The following is a 20,353-nucleotide window of genomic DNA, read 5'->3' as shown; positions in this document are numbered from 1 at the left end:
AAGTCTGTGGTCCGAGGAGCCATGCAGGACTTAGGTTCTGTTTAAAACTTGGAATAGTTGCCATAAGTAATAATTTCCCCTAAGTCTGTGGTCCGAGGAGCCATGCAGGACTTAGGTTCTGTTTAAAACTTGGAATAGTTGCCATAAGTAATAATTTCCCCTAAGTCTGTGGTCCGAGGAGCCATGCAGGACTTAGGTTCTGTTTAAAACTTGGAATAGTTGCCATAAGTAATAATTTCCCCTAAGTCTGTGGTCCGAGGAGCCATGCAGGACTTAGGTTCTGTTTAAAACTTGGAATAGTTGCCATAAGTAATAATTTCCCCTAAGTCTGTGGTCCGAGGAGCCATGCAGGACTTAGGTTCTGTTTAAAACTTGGAATAGTTGCCATAAGTAATAATTTCCTCTAAGTCTGTGGTCCGAGGATCCATGCAGGACTTAGGTTCTGTTTAAAACTTGGATAAATTGTCTCAAGTAATAATTTCCCCTAAGTCTGTGGTTCGAGGAGCCATGCAGGACTTAGATTCTGTTTAAAACTTGGAATAGTTGCCATAAGTAATAATTTCCTCTAAGTCTGTGATCCGAGGATCCATGCAGGACTTAGGTTCTGTTTAAAACTTGGAATAGTTGCATAAGTAATAATTTCCCCTAAATCTGTGGTCCGAGGATCCATGCAGGACTTAGGTTCTGTTTAAAACTTGAATAAATTGTCATAAGTAATAATTTCCCCTAAGTCTGTGGTCCGAGGAGCCATGGAGGACTTAGGTTCTGTTTAAAACTTGGATAAATTGTCATAAGTAATAATTTCCCCTAAGTTTGTGGTCCGAGGAGCCATGCAGGACTTAGGTTCTGTTTAAAACTTGGAATAGTTGCCATAAGTAATAATTTCCCCTAAGTCTGTAGTCCGAAGAGCCATGCAGGACTTAGGTTCTGTTTAAAACTTGGAATAGTTGCCATAAGTAATAATTTCCCCTAAGTTTGTGGTCCGAGGATCCATGCAGGACTTAGGTTCTGTTTAAAACTTGGATAAATTGTCTCAAGTAATAATTTCTCCTAAGTCTGTGGTCCGAGGAGCCATGCAGGACTTAGGTTCTGTTTAAAACTTGGAATAGTTGCCATAAGTAATAATTTCCTCTAAGTCTGTGGTCCGAGGATCCATGCAGGACTTAGGTTCTGTTTAAAACTTGGAATAGTTGCCATAAGTAATAATTTCCGCTAAGTCTGTGGTCCGAGGATCCATGACTTAGGTTCTGTTTAAAACTTGGATAAATTGTCATAAGTAATAATTTCCCCTAAGTCTGTGGTCCGAGGAGCCATGCAGGACTTAGGTTCTCTTTAAAACTTGGATAAATTGTCATAAGTAATAATTTCCCCTAAGTTTGTGGTCCGAGGAGCCATGCAGGACTTAGGTTCTGTTTGAAACTTGGATAAATTATCATAAGTAATAATTTCCCCTAAGTCTGTGGTCCGAGGAGCCATGCAGGACTTAGGTTCTGTTTAAAACTTGGAATAGTTGCCATAAGTAATAATTTTCCCTAAGTCTGTAGTCCGAAGAGCCATGCAGGACTTAGGTTCTGTTTAAAACTTGGAATAGTTGCCATAAGTAATAATTTCCCCTAAATCTGTGGTCCGAGGATCCATGCAGGACTTAGGTTCTATTTAAAACTTGGATAAATTGTCTCAAGTAATAATTTCCCCTAAGTTTGTGGTCCAAGGAGCCATGCAGGACTTAGGTTTTGTTTAAAACTTGGAATAGTTGCTATAAGTAACAATTTCCCCTAAGTTTGTGGTCCGAGGATCCATGCTGGACTTAGGTTCTGTTTAGAACTTAGAATAGTTGTAAATAGACCAGTTAGCACAGAATAATCACGAAACAAAACATGGGCAAAGCCCTTTTCATTAATAATAGTATTTTCTTAAGTTATTTACATTCCAGGGTCGAGGTACAGTCTTTTCATCCAAATCTTCTAAATAGTAAGCGCCTATTCTGGCCACAGCTGTGATGCGATACGGTCCTTCCCAATTGGGCCCCAGCTTGCCCCAAGATGGGTTTTTTGCGCTGCAGAGGATCTTTCTCATTACGAGATCACCCGGACCTAAAGGTCGTAGTCTAACATTGGCATTGTATCCTTGCCTTAGCTTCTAACGATAATAGGCCATATGGATCATTGCTTTTTCCCTTCTTTCCTCGGCTAGGTCTAGACTTCTCCCTAATAACTCATCATTACTGCTTGGGGTAAATGAGTCAGACCTCAGTGTGGGAAAGTTGTTCTCGATTGGGAGCACGGCCTCAGCCCCATAAGTCATCGAAAAGGGGGTTTCACCGATTGACCATCGCGGCGTTGTCCGATAGGTCCACAAGACGTGTGGGAGCTCTTCTACCTATCTCCCCTTTGCCTCATCCAGTCTTTTCTTCAGTCCGTTCACTATAAACTTGTTCACGGCCTCCACCTGTCCATTTCCTTGGGGGTAGGCGGGAGTGGAATACCGGTTAATGATCTTAAACTCGCGGCAATACTCCCTAAAGTTCTTGCTGTCGAATTGGAGACCGTTGTCCGAAATCAGTGTGTGTGGAGTCCCGAAACAGGTGATAATGTTCTTCCAGATGAATTTCTGAGCATCCACGTCCCTAATGTTGGCCAAAGGTTCAGCCTCCACCCATTTGGTGAAGTAATCGGTTCCGACTATTATGTATCGCTTATTCCCAGTAGCTTTGGGGAAAGGACCGACAATATCAAGACCCCATTGTGCGAACGACCAAGGGCTAGAGAGGGGGTTGAGGACTCCTCCGGGTTGGTGGATACTTAGGGCGAATCTCTGGCACTGATCACACTTCTTGGCGTATTCTTGAGCCTCCCTTTAGCATGTTCGGCCACCAGTATCCTTGGGTGAGTGCCCTATGTGCCAGCGACCTTCCTCTGGTGTGACTTCCACAAATCCCCTCGTGTAGCTCTTCAAGTAGAGACTCGAATTCTTCTGGATGTATGCAGAGTAGGTACGGCCCAGAGTAGGAGCGCCGATATAGTTTGTTGTCCTCCGATAGCCAGAATCGAGGAGCATTCCTCCGTATCTTCTCGGCCTCCAACTTTCCCTCTGGTAGGATGTCGTTTTGGAGGAAGTTTTTTATGGGGTCCATCCAACTGGGACTCTTTCTGATCTGATGGGCCTGGGCCGAGTTTCTTCTAATGGGACTTGCTTGGACTAGATCTTCGACAAGTATCATTCGCGGTAAATCATGCGCCGAGGACGTGGCGAGAGTGGCTAACGAGTCTGCATGGGTGTTTACACTCCTGGAAATGTGCGTCAGATTAAAGGACTCAAAACTCATCTGGAGGCGTCTAACTTGTCCTAGATACTCTTGCATCTGGGCATCTCTAGCTTCCAGCTCACCCATCACTTGGCCGACTACCAATCTGTTACTTGAGAATGCTTCTACTACCCTTCCGCCTAATCTTTGAACCATCGCCATCCCTTGAAGTAAGGTTTCGTATTCAGCTTCATTGTTCGTAGTCGGGAACCCGAGTCTTAGTGATTTTTCAATGGCAGCACCGTCTGGCGATATTAAAACTATCCCAACTCCAGATCCTCTCTGGTTGGCTACGCCATCCACATAGACCTTCCAATGCAAGGTTCCCCTTGCTGAAATTGTACCAACCGGTTTTCCATCCATGTCTTTCTTCTCGGTTATTGTCTCTACAGAGGGTTCTGCAAACTCCGCCACTAAGTCTGCGAGGACTTGGCCTTTGATGGAAGTTCTGGGCATATATTTAATATCAAAGGCCCCCAAAAGTGCACTCCACATGGCGATCCTTCCGGTGTAGTCAGCGCTGCAAAGCACCGCTCAAAGGGGAAGCTGAGTTAGAATGATGACCGTATACGCCTGAAAGTAATGAGGGAGCTTCCGGGTGGCGTGTACTATCGCCAGAATTGCCTTCTTCAGAGGTAGGTATCGCACCTCAGCCTCATGTAATGATTTGCTCACATAGTAAACCGGTCGCTGCACCCCATTATCATCCCGTATCAGTACCAGGCTTACAGCATGGGGAGCTACAGCGACGTATGCAAACAACACCTCGTCTGCCTCAGGGCTGGATATGATGGGTGGCCTTGATAGGTATTCTTTAAGTTGCTAGAAGGCCCGAACACAATCCTCCGACCATTCAAACCCTTTCCACTTATTTCTTAAGAGGTAGAAAGGTCGACATCGATCCGCTGATCGTGATATGAACCTGTTTAACACGGCGATCATGCCAGTAAGCTTCTGCATTTCTTTCGGATTCCGAGGAGCCTATAGACTATTAATTTCTTTGATTTGATCGGGGCTTAATTCGATCCCCCTGTAGGTTACCAAATATCCCAAGAATTTCCCAGACCCGACCCCGAACGAACATTTGGAAGCATTGAGTTGCAACTTGTGCTTCCTTAAGATAGCAAAGATTATTTCCAGGTCTTTCACGTGCTCGGACACCACTTTACTCTTTACGACCATATCGTCTATGTAAACCTCAATGATTTTGCCCAACTGTGGCTCGAACATCCTGGTTATCATCCTTTGGTAAGTCGACCCTGCATTTTTTAGCCCAAATGACATCACCTTATAGTGACAGTTTCCAATGGGCGTCATGAAAGCCGTCTTCTCCTGGTCTTCTAACGCAAGGGGTATCTGATGATAGCCCTGGAAAGCGTCCAGGAAACTCATTCGAGGGTGGCCCACGGTTGCATCCACTAATCGATCGATTCGAGGCAAAGGAAATGGGTCCTTTGGGCACGCCTTGTTTAGGTCCGTGAAGTCCACGCAAACTCTCCACTTCCCCGTTTTCTTTCTTACCACCACTGTGTTTGCCAGCCATTCGGGGTAAAAGACTTCTTTAATAGCCCCTACCTTTTTCAGTTTCGCCACTTCGTCTCTTACGGCACTGGTATGTTCCTTTGAGGGGCGTCGGGGTGGTTGCTTTTTTGGTGTGGAAGAGGGGTTAACGTTCAGGTGGTGACAAATAAAACTAGGATCAACCCCTGGGGCGTTGTAGGCATCCCATGCAAACACATCGACATTTCCCCTGAGAAATCTGGCCAGCTCCTCTTTTTCTTGGGAAGGCAACTCGGAGCCGACTTGGAAAAACTTCTCCGGATCGTTGTTAACAGTGAATTTATCCAAACTTTCATACCTTATCTCCTCGGCTAGCCCACCGTCTTGCCCTGTCGAGGCGGTTGGTTGCTATAAGCTCTCAGGGGCCGAGGACTCAGCATGGGACTGATGTAGGATGGCGGCCACCATACACTGCCTGGCCATGGTCTGGTCTCCACCAACCTCTTCTACCTGTCCTCTGGATGGGTATTTTACTTTTTGGTGAAGTGTGGAGGACACAGCTTCCAGGGCGTGGATCCACGGCTGGGTAACTATCGCGGTGTAGGGTGAGTAAGCGTCGACCACGACAAAATTTACCTCCACCACTTCCAGTCCCGTTTGTATGGGTAATCTGATTTGCCCCATTGGCATAACAGTCTTCCCTTCGAAGCTGATAAGGGGGGAGTCATAAGCTGTCAAATTCTCCGGCTTCAGGTTCAGCCCCTTGTATAGATCGGGGTACATTATCTCTACCGCACTTCCTGGGTCTACTAGTACCCTTTTCACATCGAAGCCTCAAATTCTTAACGTAACCACTAAGGCATCGTCGTGAGGTTGGATAGTTCCTCTCTTATCCTCGTCCGAGAATCCGAGTATCAATGAGTTTCCCTTTTTTGACCTTTTGGGTTCCCTTTGCCTGTCCTCAGAGTGGAGCCGGTCAACAGCCAGTACCCTGGAGAGTGGCGGCCCAGTTCTTCCTGGCACGGCGAGGATGATATGTATCGTTCCGGTGGGGGGTCTTAAGGATGCATCCTTTCGAGGCTCTTGCATTGCTTGGCCGGGGTGGCCACTCGAGGGGTGCAAAAGGTGTCGTAACTTCCCTTCTCGGACCAACTGATCTAGGTGATTCCATAGGTTCCTGCAATCCTCAGTGGTATGCCCATGGTCCTGAGGATAGTGGCAGTACAGGTTCTGGTTACGTTTGGAAGGGTCTCCAACCATCTTTCTCGGCTATCTGAAGTAGGGCTCATTCCTTACTTTCTCCAGCACCTGTTGTATTGGCTCCCTGAATACGGCATTCACCGCTTGCGTATTGCTCTGTCCAGCCTGTCGCGAAAAATCTCTCCTCGGCTGGTTGTGGTTATACCGTTCCGACCTGAAATCATTTGCTTTGGGTGGAATGACCTTCTCTTTTCCCTTTCCTTACAGCTGATCTTCTTCTACCCTTTTGTATTTGTCAATCCTATCCATCAGCTGATGAACACTAGACACTGGCTTGCCAGTAAGAGATTTCCTTAAGCCATGTTCGGTGGGGAGGCCGCTCTTAAAGGTGCTGATAGCAACATCGTCATAATTTTCATCTAATTCATTATACATCTCCCAATACCTATCCGAGTACGCCTTCAGGGTCTCTCCCTCGTGCATAGACAAAGATAATAACGAGCTCAGAGGTCGGGGGACCCTGCTATTCGTAATAAAACAGGAGCAGAAAGCTTGTGTAAGCTGCTTATACGATCCGATGGAGTTTGATTTCAGGCTGTTGAACCATCTCATCGCCATTGGCCCCAAGCTGGACGGGAAGACCTTGCACATCAGGGCCTCATTTTGCGAATAGATGGCCATTTTCTGATTGAACTGACTCACATGTTCCACTGGATCTGCTCGACCATTGTACATGGCGAATGTCGGCTGATTAAAACGTCGAGGCAGCTTAGCCCCTTCAATTCTGTGCATGAAATGTGATCTCGAAATCTGGTCTAAGGCCTTGTTCATGGCATTGTTTCCTAACCCTTTACTGGACGGGTTTCCACATTTTCGTACTGGGCGAGATTCTTTCTCATAAGAAAAAGTTTCGCTTAGGGGTGTTCTCGATCTCCGTCGATAACTTATGTCCTCCTCGTTAAAGGACGCACCTGAACTGGAGGGAGATCGGTTCTGTTGCGCCCGTCGTAACTTTCTTTTCAGGTCATTAATTTCCTGCTGCATGGCCTCATGACTGTTTTGCCTTTGGGATACGTGACTACCTCCTTGGGTGTGACTCTGACTTGTCTGGGTAGTGTGTATGCTTCCCTCGCGATTTCTCCTGCTTCCGGGGTTGGCAGGATTGATTTGCCTTTGGGACTTGACGGGTTCCGTCTGTTGAGGGTTCTCAAGGGGTGGGCCTAGTTCTGCCATGCTCAACCGTTGTGTTTACTGATACTGTAGTTCTTTCCCACAGACGGCGCCAATTGTAGTTGCATGATTTTTCTGATCCGAATCCTACTGATCAGGCCTTGGCCCAAGGTGCAACACACAATAAATAGTGGTAGAGGATGGGTCAAAGAACTCAGCCTCAGTGAACTTGGTCTGGCGCATGGACAATATTATTGCAGAAATAAAAACACCAAAATGGATCTCCAGCAAAAAATTCTATTTCCAGGGTACAAATCATACAATTTTTCGTCCCCTTCTTTGAGGGGCTCCTCTACATTATATATGCCTCTCCTTATTATCTGAACCTTACACTTGTTGATCATTTAAGCCCCCACATAAGCACCTGTCCTATCAGACACCCTTATCACTCCTTTGTAAGTTGCAGTGGCCAAGGTAGCACTGTTCAGGGGTCTTTTCCCCATTAATGCGGCCAAGAGAGTGGTTGCGACACATTTAATGTGGTGGTGGCAGCTTTTCATGAGATATTTTGGGTCTTCTTCTTTTTTATATGTTTGGAGGACGAACTGTGATGGTTGGGACGAGTTCCTGATCCAGACTTCGCAAGGTCCGAGGAGGAGTTACTCCTCGGACAGGTTTCTTTTACCGCAACTGGGCTTAAATAATGCTTGGGCTATGACTTCTCCTCGGACAGGATCCTCTCGGACGGGCCCGATGTTCAATTAGCCCATTATTTTAGGCCTGGCCCCACAAGTCACATATTAAAATTCTTACCTAAATCTAATACTACTTATGATCATTTTTTTTTCTAATTTTTAATTAGATAGAACATGTGGTGATTTTTATTGAGTATATGTAATTGGTTTTTTTTTTTTTTTTTTTTTAATTTTATAGTTCATTAACATTAGATTCTTAGTATTTTGCACTCATTAACTCACTTGACACAAAAATTAAACAACTTAAATGAACATTTATTTAACTAAAACTTATGTGAAAAAGAAATATTAGCAAAACTATCATATATATATAATATTAAGCCACTTAAAACTATAAATTAACTACATAGATGCCATTTGGATTCAGAGTTTCTGCTGAATCCTGCGTTGCGTTGTTGTTTTTTTTTTTTTTTTTTTTTTTTTTTTTTTCACGTGTTTCAGGGAGGAGACAAAATTTACTGTTCATGAGACAAATGTCACTGTTCACGCATTGTTTTGGTACTGTTTACGCACTGTTCATGGGACCCACAACTACTTTATTCAGAAAAAAATAAAAATAGGTCCCATGGTACTATTCACACATTTAAAAATTATTTTACTACAGTTTTCAATTTCAGCAAAAATAAGCTCAATCCAAACGGACTCATAATGCTTACATATATATTGGACATGGCAATGACAGAATGTAGTGTGAAAGTTTTATTATATTAAAATATAAATATTAAATTTATTTTTAACTTCTTGAAATTTTTTACAATAGAATTTTAGTTAGAATATAATTTTAAATTTCTTGAAACTTAAATAATATAATTTTACTTAAATTAAAATATTCAAATAATTAATAAGATATATATAGAATTTTAGTTGGTACTTGGTGGTCTTATTGCTCAAATTTTTTTTTTTACGAGTCTTACTGCTCAACTTTCTTTATTGAAGAATAGCTTTACCAAAGTTTCCGTACAGGGTGGGTCATAGAGATTCGAGACATTATACTCATGGTCTCAAGCAGAGAATAAATCCTGTACAAAAGCAATTACGGATGACATAAGTGAAGGACGAATCAAGTGTGACCAGGTCAGATGATCCTGAGACTGTGCTATGCGTGTGCGTTGACACGTCACATGCTCTCATGGTCAATTTCTCCTGTGGAAATAGAGGGTATTGGCTAATACATTACCAGGCACCTTGCGGTACTTGTTAAGAAACAATTTTATGTCAATAAAGTTAACTTTTTGTTAGAATTTTGACCAATCTTATATGGTGTAGAGCCAATAAAGTCAGTTTTTTGAGTTTCACTTGTCACTTTAATATTATTTTTAGTCATTTCATCAATTTATACTAATTTATAATTAGATAGACCCCACAACATATCATCCTTAACAGACACCTTGCGATGTCCGTTAATATTTCCCATGAACATAAGTAAAATGTGAGAGATTTCATGTGAGATGATTACTCTTCCCCAAACAGATAGTCAAGGATAAGTCTTTTTGGCATGGGTAAAAAGATACATAAACCAATACATGATGATTTATAAAAGCAATATTTTAGGTAGGGTTGTCCACGTGGCCCGCATACCTACTCAGCCCGGCCAACCCACCCGTGTCCGACCCGCCACCACCCAATCTGACAACTTCGGCAGTTGAATGCGGGTTCCAAACTCACTAACCCGACCACACGTGGGCTGGTTGTCGGTTTTTCGTTTCAAAACCTGTGACACCCGACCCGAACTGAGACCTTTATCCTTTCCGGCGAATTATTACGAATTTCAGATCAAATTCAGCAAGATCTTGTCGAGATCCATCGAGATCTGGTCTAGATCCTTCAAGATCTGGTGAGATTTCACTGTTTTCCGACAAACTCTAGGCCAGATCTCGAATGATCCGGTCGGATCTGGCTAGATTTTGGCCCTGATGATAAACTCAAGACTGACTCGAATCAACCCAAAACCAACAAGACCTGAATCGAAAAATTTGACCAGATCTTTGAGTCGGTTTTGGGTCAAATTTTCGCCCATTCGCCTCATTCGGGTCGAGTTCGGGTTGGGCACAAACCCAACCCGTGGACAGCCCTAATTTTAGGCTTTGTAGCTCAAAGTGCCGAACATTGATTCAGGGGACTTAGAAGAGTGTTAAGAAAAATATTAGGGTCCCAACTTTTGTCATAATTTTTGCTATATCTTATTCACGTGGAAAGTCATGAGTGGTGAAATAAATGTGGTGGGTCTACAACTCTTACCACTCACGACTTGCCACGTGAGCAAGTTGGGGCAAAATATCTTGACTACATGGACGATGTAATTCAATCTGCCAAATATTCTCGTAGTAAAGATCGAGTCAATATTCCACATAATTATGGGAAAGAAAAAATTGTAATTTCCGTAATCCAATCCCAAAATTCACTGAAACATTCACCGCATTCCATAAAATTACAAATTTTTCATTTGAGATCTGACAACCAAGATGCAGTTTTATATTTTCCATGCTATGCAGAAAAGTTCTTGGCTTTGGTACAATATCACGCTCCATTTCCCGAGCCTTCAGATAAGATGTCCCATACCATAACCCTAAGGAGATAATTAATTCAGCACATCTGGTGGTGGTGAGTTGAATGGTAGCATATGCCCCTGGAGCACACCTCTGCATTGCCTAATCTTAATAGCATAAACAGTTCCTTCACCTGTATGTTGCTCCACAAACCGTTTAACAGTCGCTACAGTCACATTCGAAGGGAATCCATTCAACTGAATTGTCTTACCCATCCAATACAATTAATTTTACCAGAACTCTATTCTGCCACAAGTCATCAACAAAAATATATTACATTTTACTTTGCATGTGCACGATATATTATAAACAGTAAAGAATTTATCCCTTCTTTCATAGAAATTAATAATAAAATAAATACCTTACTGAATGTTGCAAATCTACACTATTTTGAATAATTAATTTCATGGCACTGAACTCCCACTTCTCAAATGTCAGTCCATAAGTACAATAGTAAAACAAAACTGCCTCCATTTATGCTGGAGCGGTACCCATCATTGTGGTGGGTGTATGTCATAAAAATTTATGGAGATGGTGAAGTCCGTATTGCAATAATTAGTATAAATGATAAAGGTTTTGAAAGTGTTTAAACCCCAATTATTCTTGAAGTAAAATTGCATAACTTAGTGAAAGTTCACAATAACTAGAAAATAAATAAGGAAATAACCAACAAAGTCTCTATCAATGCAAGAAAGGCAAGAAAATCAAGTTTACCATATACATGCAAAAGACAATTATTATCCCGAAATCAAGTCGATAGTATGGGTACTTCCAGACCAGACATTAAACATTTCTATGAACATCCAAAAAGTCATATTTTGAAGGAATCTCAATCTATAACTAGATGCAGTTTGAGAAAGCAAGGATTGTCTAAGAATGTAACTATCATCATAGGATCCATCACTCTTAGTCTTCCTGAAAAATTGATTTCCAATCTTAATCTGTCTCTTCATTTTTTGCATCACCTACTTGTTACATAAACGCTGCTACCTCACCAATTAGTCCTCTCATTTTTACTACATCACCACGTGGCCATGTCACACTGATGGTTTTTAGACCCCTTAAAAACACAATTGGATTAACCTAGGTAATTAGCCAAGTTGTTACTTAGTCCAATTTAACAAATCTAGGTTATCACAATCACAACAATCATGTCATGCATAGCAGCGGAAAGTTAAATAACACAAAGATATGATCACCCAGGAAACCAAACCGGTAAAAACCTGGGGAGGATTTGACCTAGCTATCCTCAAGGTAAACTTGAATCCACTATCTTGAAAGAATCAAAATTCATACAACAAGACTTACAAGCCCCCACGCTCGACTTCTTATTGCTACCCACCAGTAGAACTTACTGACACGACCACGTGCAAACTCCGAATCCACGGACTCCTTCTTTCTTGGATTCACCACCAGATATAAGCACACCCGCTTGTGTTTTCTTTAAACTTCAATGGCAACAACTGAGTTGATCATCAAGGTGTAGACAAAATCTCCTCCTTGAAAACCGTAAGTTTGTGTAAAGGAAAACTCCTCTAGATCTCACAAGAGATTTACACAAATAGCAATATGAGCAACACTAAAACGTGGCTAGAGTTTGCCTTTTATATTTAGGACAAATTAGAAAACCCTAAACGTTTTAAACGACTACGGCTAAGTTGGAAATCTGCAGAAAAATGCATTTTGCCCGAGATTTGATCGATCGAGTCTAAGTTTCGATCGATTGAGCCAGGCCGAAATGCACAGTAACTTCTGCATTAGCTCGATTCCAACTTTACATAAAATATACAACTTTGATGAAGACTAAAACACTTCTAAACACATTGTTTTAATCATGGTTTGCCAACAATACGCAATAGAGTTCTAAATACATAAATACCTAAGTCTTTAGAATCTAACAAACTTCCCCTTTGGCAATCCATGACAAAACACAACTAGAAGTTCAAAGTTTACAAAATAAAAGCCATTTACACAAATAATGCTCATAAGACAACTCAATCCTAACTACTATCCATCAGTGGCAAGTGTAGATAGCAGTTCAATTGAATTAACCTGTATATTTCCTGAAACACTAAACAAAATGCAAAACTGCATGTGTGGAAAAAATACAAGTAAACAAAATAAATTCTTGATTTCAAACAACACACAATAAAGACATATACCAATGAAAAACTCATAAATATAAATCAATAAATAGTTGAAAACAAGAAACATATAAAGTAATAAAAATAACACTCCCCCTAACATGAATATCCCATCAAAAATATGGCAAGAGCTAAAAAGATAAAATACAATGCGAAGCACCTAGATACAATCTAAACTCCACAAGCTCCAACTAACAAAAATACTCTCTTCTTGAAAACAAAAACTCTACAATGTACTCCCCCCTTTTTGTGACGGAATGCCAAAGGGCAAACAAAATCCATCATCAAAAGGGAGGTGGCAGTGAAGAACGTCTAAACTGTGCCAACTCCGCACGCAAAGCACGGATCTCATCGAGCACGTCCACCAAAATCTGTCCATGAGCCGCCTGAACGGTCAAGACATGATCCAACATACGTCGAATGTTTGAATCATCCGAAGTAGTCAGTGGAGGAACATCAGCATCAGCACTAGCAGCACCAGACGTCTTAGCAGCATCAGCACCTGTAGAAGAGGGAGGAGGGGGAACAGCACCAGATGACACACCTCTAGGACGCGAAGGAGCAACTCTCAACTGAGCAGCCCTCTGTCTAAGAAAGGTGGCACCTATGGGAGCAACAACATGAACAGGCTAACCAGAAGGAAACCATCTAGACCCAAAAACAGCAGAATCCTATGAATGAAAATAGGATGAATAAGCGCATTCCCTACAGCAGAACTCCTATGAACCTCGTTCAAAGAACGAAGGAACAGATGTGGGAAATTGGTAGACGCACCAGAAACGAATGCATACAAAAAACACACATCGCTCTAGAGGAATGGTGTGGAGATGAGAAATAGGCCACAACGAATGACACGCTATCCTAAAGAAAAGATAGGCAGTCTCGGTAAGCTCAACGGACGTGATCCGAGTATCAGAACCCCACTGGATAGACGACCCAGTGATGTATGACATGACAACATCTAAGAGAGGAGACTTATCATAAGGATAGGCAGGCTCTCGAATAACCAAAACTCCAAGGGCCTCAGCCACTACCCGAGGGGTAATGGTGAACTCAACACCTCATATCCAACTCCTGACAAAGGTGTTGGAATCATAAATGTGGCAAGAGAGATTCGAGAAGAACTCTCTAATCAGGGCGGTCGGGAGTGGATGATCTATCTTTAAGAGAGACAACCAACCTCTAGACTCAAAGTTAGCCCTAATGGCCGGATCAATCTCATCTAAAATCATAGCACGCTCAACCCAAATCTTACGCTTACAGTTCAAAGTCTCAAAGGCCTCTCTGCTTTTATCATTCATAAACACCTCACTCCTAGAGGGAGACTCAGAGGAAGTGGAAGGGGTCCTATGGGCTCTAGTTTTCCTAGGCATGGTATTAGGATAAGGACCAAAACACAAAGCAAAGGAACAAAACAAAAAAAAAACACTAAGGGCAGACTACAAGTTAGCACAAAAAAAAAAAAATATAGAACAAAAATCTATATGATGCATGAAAAATTTAAATGACATGATGCATACCCTAATGCAGTGCAATAAAGTTCAAATAAGTTTAAATTCACAAAATTGGCTTGAGCATAGAGTTTCTAACACAAAAACCCCAAATTTTTTAAAAACCACTTGATCAATTTGAAAGATATGGACTAATTGATCATCATACAAGATAGATTTCAGAAAATAATGACCAATTACATCAAATCAACCAGCCAATTTCATCAATTTAGCCAAATTTGAACAAAATCCCCAATTCGGGTTAATTACAAGCCCTAGAATTTTTAATTCCTCAAAAACCACAAAATTGATCAAATTAAACCATAAGGATCATGATTATAACATCCTAGAACAAAAACCCAATGATCAATTTCACAAAATATGGTTTGAATCATCAAAAACCCCAAAATATTGCTAAGTCCGAAAATAACCCTTCAATGCATGAAAAAATGCATGTAAAATAGAAAATAAATGAAAAAGAGAGGGTACAATGGACATACCGGCTTAGGGAGAGAAAAACCTTGCAAAAAGATTGGCCGAAAACGACAAAAAATCTCAGTGGAGCCTTGCCAAGTCAGAGAGAGAGAGGAAAGGTTGAAAAAGTTTTGAAAAAGTAGTTTGAACAAGTCAAATATGAGTTTTTAAAAAACCTGATTCATGAGTTTCGATTGATCGAAAAACAGTTTCGATCAATCGAAATAGACAAAGACTCGTTAAAACAATTTAAAAAAAATTTCGATTGATCGAAAAATAGAATGGATCAATCGAAACTGGCAGAGGCTCACTAAATTTGAGGAAAAACACAGTTTTAGAAAAAAAAAACATTTAGAAACAACTCAAAGCATTGAAATTGAGGAACAAAATGCATGAGTATATGATGATATGATTTTCAAAAACAAGAATTTAAGCCCAAAATTCCCAAAATTAAAATTTCTTGCATTCTAAAATTCCCAAAATTAAAATTTCTTGCATTCTCCATAAATTTTCAAGCATCAAATCAATTTTGCACAACAATTCATAGTATTTGCAAAATATGGTTGGTCAGACTATAAACACACACAATAACATGTACAATGTTTAGCAAAGAGTAACTTGTGTAGTATGTGCAATTAGCAAAAGCTTGAGATACATGTGAGGTGATATGTGAATAGCAATCAATCACAAAATCTACAAAATTCATCACATAGAATTTAAAAGAGACTATCACCTAAAGAGTTACATCATATAACTCCCATATCTCCTAGATCATAAGCTTGCAATCATGTAAGTTTCTTGAATTTATGCCTCATAATATACACACCATTTTTAATTATGTGATTTGGCATTAAGCCTAATAGTACATACCAATTTTAAGTATTAAACAATTAAACTGAGGCTTCACCTTATGTTCTTTTTGTGCATGTGCTACACTTTCTCGAGCACAAAAATCTTACGATATGTACTAAGGTGTTCATGATTGGCTAGTGAACAATGGTAAGATGGTTATTTATGCCTTTCTCTAAAAGTTCAAGTCCGACAGTCAAAAACATGTGACTTCAAGATCAAGACAAAGTGATCAAAAATCATACACATCTTTCTCACACAACATGCACTACAAAGTTTCAACTAGTAAAGTGCAATAAGTAAGCTCATCAAAGCTAAACAAGGTACAAAAGACATGTTATGTGAACATAAATTGACCAACCTTGTTCTCAAAAACCAAGAAAATAGTACAAAACACAATTTGCTTCCTTTTTCTTCCCTTTTTCCTCTTTTTATTTATTTATTATTATTTTAAAAAAAAAGACCTAGAATGAAATGCATGAATGTTATGCAATGCAGTTTCTAGAAAAGAAAAAAAAAATAGAACCAAAGAACAATGGTCACAAAGGGTAAAGCAATGAAGCACAAGGACCATGTCAAGAAGACTCAATTATTTTGAGTCTTTTGCATCCAAAACCTTTTAGATGCACCATGAGTATTGGAGTTCTTATTCACATGGGAATGATTACCAACTCCAAGATTGGAATAAAGGTTTAAAGCCTTTACCAATTCATCAATGAGTATCATAGGATCTTATGCTTGAGGCACGGGTACTTTTGGTTTGTTTGCTCTCTTTGCAGCTTGCAGCTTGTAACAGTTTGGACGTATGTGTCCAAACTTTCCACAAAAATGACAAACCCATGCAGGTTTATCATGTGTCTTGTCCTTAGATAGGGTAGGCTTCTTAGGCTTAGACTCTTTCAGATCAACCCTAATCTTCCTAGATGATGAAACTTCAATGGGTTTGATAATCTCACTCACACGGGGTTTGACAGTTTCACTCACAGAAGGTTCAGAAGAGGATGAAAGGATAAAGTTTGTGGAATGGGGAGCAGACACAGAGATGCTTTCAACATAACCTAATCCAGATTTGTCAGAAGGAGACTTTTGAACACTCAACATTTGATCAAGTTTAGAACTGGCAGATCTAGCAACAGATAAATCAAGTTCCAAAGATTTAACTTTATCAAGCAAAAGCATATTCTCAGTTTTCACATTGTTCAAAAGTTCATTAGCATCAAACAATTTTACAAGCAAATTCTTCTTATCAAGCTCAAGAGATTCAATTTTCTTCAGGCCAAGTTCAACATTCATAGCATCCTTTGCAGCAACTTTGCAAAATTTATTATAGGCCTCTTGAAGATCTACATCCTCAGAGAGTTCCCCATCAAAAGGGTTCTCTTCAACAGATATGCTCTCAATGACAATAGCAGTAGCAGTGAAAGCAATGAAGTTTTCATCATCATCACAATTAGACTCATTATTAGAAACTTCTCCATCACTAAGGGTTACAACCATAGCCTTACCCTTAGACTTCAAATAGGTAGGACATTCAGATTTCATGTGACCATACCCTTGACATCCAAAACACTGAGAACCCAAAGAATTATTAGAAGATTGACCTACTTTTTCTCTAGGTTTATCATTATTGTTAACCTTAGTTGGATCATGCTTCCTAAAGTTTCTAGGTTCAGCAGTGTTCGTGCCTCTTGCCTTTCTATTACTATTCCTAAGAAAGTTTCTAAAGTTTTTGGCAAGGTAAGTAATCTCTGTAGCAGAGAGCTCATCATCAAATCCACCACCTTCAACATCATCAACTGACTTAAGAGCCATTGATTCGGATTTGATAGTTTTGGGTAGGTCCAACTCATAAGATTGAAGAGATCCTACAAGTTCATCAACAGGGATGGAGTCCACATCCTTGCTTTCAGTAATGGCAGTCACCTTGGGTCTAAAGTTTTCGGTTAAAGATCTAAGAATCTTCTTAACAATTTTAGGTTGATTATAGATTTCACCCAAGTTAAAAGCAGAATTAGCAATATCATTCAATTTAGCATAGAATTCATCAAAAGATTCATCATTAGACATCTTAATGCTTTCAAATTTAGAAGTCAATTGCTGCAATTTATTGATTTTGACAGCCTTTGTGCCTTCATGCACAGTCTGGAGGATATTCTAAGCAGTATGAGTAACCTCAACATTAGAGATTTTCTTAAATTCCTCTATAGAAACAACGTTAAAGATAGCATTCATAACCTTGCTATTGAACGCAACTGCTTCTTTTTGAGAAGTTTCCTACTCACTAACAGGAGTAGTGGGCTTCTCCCATCCGTATTCAACGGAGTTCCAAACTCTCTCATCAATTGATTTCAGGAATGCTTTCATCCTTACTTTCCAATAAACATAATTATTCCCATCAAAGTGAGGAGGAATAACTAGAGAGTGTCCGTGTTCCATGACAACAGGGGTCAAGGATTAGCTCAGTGATCAAAAGATCAACAACAAGAGAGCAACCCGCTCTGATACCACTTGATGGTTTTTAGACCCCTTAAAAACACAATTGGATTAATCTAGGTAATTAGCCAAGTTGTTACTTAGTCCAATTTAACAAATCTAGATTATCACAATCACAACAATCATATCATGCATAGCAGCAGAAAGTTAAATAACACAAAGATATGATCACCCATGAAACCAAACCGGTAAAAACCTGGGGAGGATTTGACCTAGCTATCCTCAAGGTAAACTTGAATCCACTATCTTGAAAAATCGAAGTTCATACAACAAGACTTATGAGCCCCCACGCTCGACTTCTTATTGCTACCCACCAGTAGAACTTACTGACACGACCATGTGCAAGCTTCGAATTCACGGACTCCTTCTTTCTTGGATTCACCACTAGATATAAGCACACCCGCTTATGTTTTCTTTAAGCTTCGATGGCAACAACCGAGTTGATCATCAAGGTTTAGATAAAATCTCCACTTTGAAAACCCTAAGTTTGTGTAAAGAAAAGCTCCTCTAGATCTCACAAGAGATTTACACAAACAGCAATATGAGCAACACTAAAATGTGGCTAGGGTTTGCCTTTTATATTTAGGACAAATTAGAAAACCCTAAACGTTTTAAACAACTAGGACTGAGTTGGAAATCTGCAGAAAAACGCATTCTACTCGAGATTCGATCGATCGAGCCTAAACTTCGATCGATCGAGCCAGGCCGAAATGCACAGTAACTTCTGCATTAGCTCGATTCCAACTTTACATAAAATATACAACTTTGAACAAGACAAAAACACTTCTAAACACATTGTTTTGATCATGGTTTACCATCAATACACATTAGAGTTCTAAATACATAAATACCTAAGTTTTTAGAACTTAATACACACAATCAAATAAAGAAACACAAATTTAAATACGAAGCAACCACTAAGATTTTGGATGTACTTCAACTGCCACTAAACACTTAAAAGAATGTGATTCTCACTTTCAAAAGAAAATCCACTACTTCAAAAATTCTAATCAAACTCTGCACAAGAGTGTGAAATCTTAGACTAGATTGTTAAACTAACTATGGGTGGGATCATAGATCAAAAGCAAATCTAGTAACTCACAAATTCTAGTAATCCCTAAGCAAGAATGGTTAAATCTTGGACTAGATTGTCGAATTAACTAATGGTAGGATTATAAATCTGAGCTTGACAATAAGTCCAAACAAATCATTAACCCCTTTATGTATAGGTTCGCTCTTCAGTCCTAAGCCTCTGTCTATCCTACATTTGTGACAATTTGTCGAGACTAGGCCATATGAATCTCACTCTTCCCAACAATTATGATAAGGCCACATGCTTGTGAGGGTTTTGATCTACTGTGTAGCAAATTAAAATGCTCCAGGTCCTTACCCTTCAATGTGACTGGTGAATTGTTTAATCACCATGTTATTCTCCAAAGAAAAACAAGTGGAAGTACAGTGGCTTTGGCTCTTTATTGATAATATGACCCATTATTATAAAAGAAAGTTCATTTTTTTTAACTAAGTAGCAGTTTGAAAATAAGCAGAAAAAATTAAAGAACTCATAGATTATCTAGTAGGCCAAGCAAAAGAACTAGAGAAAGAGATGCAGCAAAAGAACTAACCCAAAGAATAATAATGCTCATAATCAAATTAATCAAACAAACATAGTAGTATAAAGCAACACAAGCAAACCCTCATAGGAACTAAAGCAAAGATGCATCAATCCCTTTACTACTTGAAAATTTCAACCAATTTCAACCCAGAAAAAGAATAATAATACAAACACAAAAAAGGCGGTCCGTTAATTTTTATTTAGTAATATAGCATACTAATTTGAAAATATTATAAAATTATTGCCACCTTTTTTTGTGTCCGTTATTAATCTTCAGAAGATTATATAAATATATTGAAGGCAAATGATCATACATATATATATTTTTTTAATCTGGTGATCATACATACTAAAAATATAAAATACAAACAAATTCTTTGGACTTAAACAAATTGGGTATGATAGTTTTTAGACCCCTTAAAACCAATTGATTTAACCTAGGTAATTAGTCAAGTTGTTATTTAGTCCAATTTAAGAAGTCTAGGTTATCACAATAACAAAAATCAAATCATGCAAAGTAGCGGAAAATAAATAACACAAGATATGATCACCCAGGAAACCAAACCGGTAAAAACCTGGGGAGGATTTGACCTAGCTATCCTCAAAGTAAACTTGAATCTACTATCTTAAAAGAATCGAAGTTCATACAATAAGACTTACAAGCCCCCACGCTCGACTTCTTATTGCTACCCACCAGTAGAACTTACTGACACGACCAAGTGCAAGCTCGGAATCCACGGAATCCACGAACTTCTTCTTTCTTGGATTCACCACCAGATACAAGCATACCCACTTGTGTTTTCTTTAAACTTC

The 20,353-nt window shown here is 39.8% G+C and overlaps 1 pseudogene across 1 annotated transcript in view; it reads right to left on the bottom strand.

The window, feature by feature from the left end:
- The window catches only part of LOC115979699, a 34,638-nt pseudogene extending 23,948 nt beyond the window's left edge, over window positions 1-10,690 (bottom strand). The window contains exon 1 of the transcript XR_004089157.1: window positions 10,625-10,690. The product of XR_004089157.1 is annotated as an RNA-dependent RNA polymerase 1-like (transcript). The remainder of the gene's footprint in view (window positions 1-10,624) is intronic.
- Window positions 10,691-20,353: the final 9,663 nt, after the last annotated feature.

This window comes from Quercus lobata, chromosome 3 (genome assembly GCF_001633185.2).
Source record: "Quercus lobata isolate SW786 chromosome 3, ValleyOak3.0 Primary Assembly, whole genome shotgun sequence".
NCBI lineage: Eukaryota > Viridiplantae > Streptophyta > Magnoliopsida > Fagales > Fagaceae > Quercus > Quercus lobata.
Note: the sequence above shows the minus strand (reverse complement) of the source record. Positions and strands in the feature narration are given on the sequence as shown.